Here is a 5,147-nt window from a genome sequence, read left to right as displayed (position 1 = left end):
GGGATGGTTTCTAGGATATACTGGCAGAAAAAAGTCTGTCTCCAAAAAAAAAAAAAAAGAAATAAAAAAAAGTAAGAAAGAAATCAAGGTGTGGTGTCGGAAGTAGGAAGATGTAGGGAGCTTTCTTTTCTTTTCTTTTCGAGACTGAGTTTCGCTCTTGTTGCCCAGGCTGGAGTGCAATGGCGCAATCTTGGCTCACCGCAACCTCCACCTCTTGGGTTCAAGCAATTCTCCTACCTCAGCCTCCCTAGTAGCTGGGATTACAGGCATGTGCCACCACACCCAGCTAATTTTTGTATTTTTAGTTGAGACGGGGTTTCTCCATGTTGGTCAGGCTGGTTTCAAACTCCCGACCTCAGGTGATCCGCCTGCCCCCGTATCCCAAAATGCTGGATTACAGGCATGAGCCACTACTGGCGGGAGCTTTCTTTTATGGTGAAATTGTTTAAGGAAGCATTTAGCATGACTAATCTGTTTCCCCCTTTGGAAATGGTTCACTTAAGTACAGCCTAATTAGGAGGGAATAGACAATGCACCCAAGGTCAAGATGGGACTTGCTTTGTTACCTTCTAAAGACTCATGAGAGTGGCAATATTTACGAATTGATACATTTAGAATGAGCCATGAACTGATGTGTGGGTGTGCATTTTTAATCAAAGCAGGAATGACATATCTAATCATGTCACTAACTCAAATTTCTTGTGTCTTAGTGCAAATCAAATTAATACCATGACTCTTACTTATCTTATTAAAAAAGCAATTCCCAACATGTATTACTTATTTATTTAGAAAGTAAATAACTTTATCAACCTGCTTTGGAGATATAAACTGCCCTGAGGAAGCAGTAGTCAGAATAAAAGCCAGCTACTGCAATTATCTCCTGCCACCCTCTTGGATTCAAAAACTCACAGCTGGGCATGCACCTGTCATCCCAGCTACTTGGGAGCCTGAGGTGATTAGATTGCTTGAGCCCAGGAGTTTGAGACCAGCTTGGACAATGTAGTGAGACTCCTGTCTCAAAAAAAAAGAAGATTCATAAGCCTAGTTTCTCCCTATTTCCTCTCCTTCACCACATTCCACTGATGTGTTGGCCTTCCTCCTGTACTTCAAGTATAGTGAGTTTGTCTCCATCTCAGAACGACCTGGAAAGTTCTTCCTGAGATTTTCACATGGCTCTTTCTTTTTCTTTCTTTCCTTCTTTCTTTCCTTCTTTCTTTCTTTCTTTCTTTCTTTCTTTCTTTCTTTCTTTCTTTCTTTCTTTCTTTCTTTCTCTTTCTTTCTTTCTTTCTTTCTTTCTTTCTTTCTTTCTTTCTTTCTTTCTTTCTTTCTTTCTTTCTTTCTCTTTCTTTCTTTCTTTCTTTTCTTTCTTTCTCTGAGGCAGGGTCGCACTCTGTCACCCAGGCTGTCACTGCAGCCTCAACCTCCCAGGCTCAAGTGATCCTCCCACCTCAACCTCCCAATGTTCTGGGATTACAAGTGTAAGCCACCATGCCTGGCATCATTCAGTTTTTTCTCTTTTTTTCTTTTTTTTGGAGCAATAAAACTTTTTAATCACCTGGGTGCAGGTGGGCTGAGTCCGAAAAGACAGTCAGCAAAGGGTGGTGGGATTATCCTTAGTTCTTACAGGCTTGGGATAGGTGGTGGAGTTAGGAGAATTTTTTGCGGGCAGGGGGTGGATCTCACAAATTACATTCTCAAGGGTGGGGAGAATATTATAAAGGACCTTCTTAAGGGTGGGGGAATATCACAAAGTGCATTATCACAAGGGCAGGGAGGCTGTATTGTCATAAGGTCAATTGATCAGTTAGGGTGTAGCAGGAACAGATCACAATGGTGGAATGTCATCTTTTGTGGTTCTTCAGTTGCTTCAGGCCATCTGGATGTATACGTGCAGGTCACAGGGGATATGATGGCTTAGCTTGGGCTCAGAGGCCTGACATTCCTGTCTTCTTATATTAATAAGAAAAACAAAACAAAATGGTGTTGAAGTGTTGGGGCAGCAAACATGTTTGGCAGTGGTATGGAGAGATAATGGGCAGTGTTTCTCAGGGCTGCTTCAAGTGAGATTAGGGGCAACGTGGGACCCTAGAGTGGGAGAGATTAAACTGAAGAAAGATTTGGGGGTAAAGGGTGATATTGTGGAGTTGTTTGAAGGAGCATTTGTCATGTAGAATAAATGGTGATGGCCTAGATGTGGTTTTTTATGAACTGAGAAACTAAATGAAAGACACAAGGTCCAAATAAAAGAAGGAGAAAAATAGGTATTAAAGGACTAAGAATTGGGAGTACCCAGGACATCCAATTAGAGAATGTCCAAGGGTGTTCAGCATAATTATTTGCTTGGCTGGCGAGTTTTTGGACTTTATCCTTGAGTTTTTTTTTATGTTGTCATATACCAGACCAGATTGGTTTAGGTAAAAACAACACTCTTCATTTAAAATTATACAGAGTCCCCTTTTTTTTAAGCAGTGAGTAAGTCAGGGCCTCAGTAATTTTGGTGGAAAGAGAAATGCAAAGCCAGCAACTGTTTGTTAAAGAAGGATTAGAAGTGGCTAGGAGAGAGTGAGATTGATAGTGTGGTGGAGACAGCTGGGGAGAGGTAGAGGGCAGCATAAGAACGGGAACGAGAATAAGAGTGAGTATAAAAGTAAAGAATAGGACTTCATCAGGGTGAAAGTGTTGGAGGGTGCCCTGTCAGCACAGATCATCCATCTACTCCAAGAGGGAGTCAAGAGTGGCAGATTGGGGATAGTACCAGGAGATATCCACTACGATGGTTTGGAGGAAAAGTATAAACTGGCCATGTAAACAAGGGGAGGGCGTATACAAGTAGTTGAGAATGGTGAATAGGAGTATGACTAGACAGAAGATAGTAGGGATGACAAGTTTTTGGGGTGCAGTCCAAGTAGTGGGAGTGACTGTGTAAAGCCCTGTTGTAAAGAGTAGGGTAAGGAAGAAGAGACCTAATAAAAATGAAAGGATGTATTAGGCTTATAAGTGTTACTGTTATCCTTTAGGAATGAAGGTGAGTTTAAGGGAAGTAGGAGAGAGTCCTTGTGACTTCCAGGAGGAAGAGGAGAAATCAGGTTGTCTGTCTGATAGGCACAGCTTTACTCTGGAACGATGAACCTAATGGGGGGGGTTCTGCAGACGAACAGCCATTGGGGTACTATAGATAACTAAGTGGTCCACCGAGGTTGTAGAGTTTGAGGTGTCAGATTCTTAACAAGAACTGATTGACCAGCTAGGGTGTCTTCATATGGCTGGGAATCTGGGGTAGGCAAAAGAAGATTAGCAGCTCAGCAAATTTCCTGTCTAGCTTGCTGGAGGACTAGAAGATAATCACCTAGAGGGCTGGTGTCTGGAATGAGACTGGGGCCTAATAAAAAGGAGCATCCATACAGGAGCTCAAATGGGCTGTGTCGTGTAGCATCCCAAGGACAGGCCTGAATTCTGAGAAGGACAGTGGTAAAAGTACTGTGTAGTCCTTTTTAAGTTGGAGGCTGAGCTTGGTGAGGTGTGTCTTTAAAAGACTATTAGTTCTTTCTACCTTTCCTGAGGATTGAGGGTGATAAGGAGCGTGAAGTTTCCATTGAATGTCCAGGACCTGGGAGACTACCTGAGTGACTTGACTAATAAAGGCCGGTCTGCTATCGGACTGTATAGAGGTGGGAAGGCCAAACCGAGGAACTGTCTGACAGAAGGGAAGAAATGATCCTGGTGGCCTTCTCAGACCCTGTGGGAAAGGCTTCTACCCATCCAGTGAAAGCATCTACCCAGACCAAGAGGTATTTTAGTTTCCTAAGTTGGGGCATGTGAGTAAAGTCAATTTGTCAGTCCTAGGCAGGTGCAAATCCCCGAGCTTGATGCGTAGGGAAGGGAGGGGGCCTGAACAATCCCTCAGGAGTAGTAGAATAGCAGATGGAACACTGAGAAGTGATGTCCTTGAGGATAGATTTCCACAATGGAAAGGAAATGAGAGGTTCTAAGAGGCAGGCTAACAGCTTGTAACCTACAGGGAAGAGGTTATGAAATGATGACAGAATAGAATGGGCCTGTGAGGCTGGAAGGAGATATTCTCCTTGGTCCAAGAACCATTTGCCTTGTGTGGGAAGAGATTGATAGGTGGAAGTTTCAGTGGGGAAGTAGGTGGGAGTGATCAATGAGAAGGAGAAAAACTGGCCATGGGGGATAGAAGTTGGAACGCTAGCTGCTTGTCTAACCACCTTATCAGCATAAGTGTTGCCCTGAGTGATGGGATCTGATGCCTTTTGGTGGCCCTTGCAGTGAATGACTCCAGCTTCCTTTGGAAGTAAAGTGGCCTTGAGAAGAGTTTTTATTAAAGAGGCATTTATGATGGAGGACCCTTGCGTAGTGAGGAAACCTCTTTCTGTCCATATAACAGCATGGTGGTGCAGGATATGGAAGGCATATTTAGAGTCAATATAAATATTGATGCATAGTCCCTTTGCAAGAATGAAGGCCCCAGTTAAGGCAACGAGTTCGGCTTGCTGAGAGGTAGTGAAGTGGCGCAGAGCAGTAACCTCAATGATAGATGAGGAAGATACTATAGCATAGACTGCCTTTGCTGGTGAATGGCGATTAGGCCTGGTGGAACTGCCATCAATAAACCAAGTGTGATCAGGGTGAGGAACAGGAAAGAAGGAAATATGGGGAAATGGAGTGAATGTCAGGTGGATCAGAGAGATACAGTCATGGGGGTCAGGTGTGGTATCTATCAGGAATGATGCGGGAGGCCAGACTGAAGTCTGGGCCAGGAACAATGGTAACTGTGGGAGATTCAACAAAGAGTGACTATAGCTGAAGGAGCTGGAGGGTAGAAAGTATATGCCTCAGATGTGAGGAAGAAAATAGATTTTGGAAGTTATGAGAACTGTACAGAGAGAGTTGAGCATAGTTTGTGATTTTGAGGGCCTCTAAAAGTATTAAAGCAGTGGCAGCCGCCACATGCAGACACGAGGGCTAGGCTAAAAGAGTAAGGTCAAGTTGTTTGGACAGAAAGGCTACAGGGCACAATACTGGCTCTTGTGTAAGAATTCTCACCACACAGCCCTGCACTTTGGCTGTGTGTAATGAAAAAGGTTGGGATGAGTTATGGAGAGCTAGTGTGGGAGCAGCTTTTAGGG

Source organism: Mandrillus leucophaeus, unplaced genomic scaffold, assembly GCF_000951045.1.
Source record: "Mandrillus leucophaeus isolate KB7577 unplaced genomic scaffold, Mleu.le_1.0 Scaffold221, whole genome shotgun sequence".
In the NCBI taxonomy this organism is placed as follows: domain Eukaryota; kingdom Metazoa; phylum Chordata; class Mammalia; order Primates; family Cercopithecidae; genus Mandrillus; species Mandrillus leucophaeus.
The sequence above is the reverse complement of the archived record's forward strand: the minus strand, read 5'-3'. Positions refer to the sequence as shown.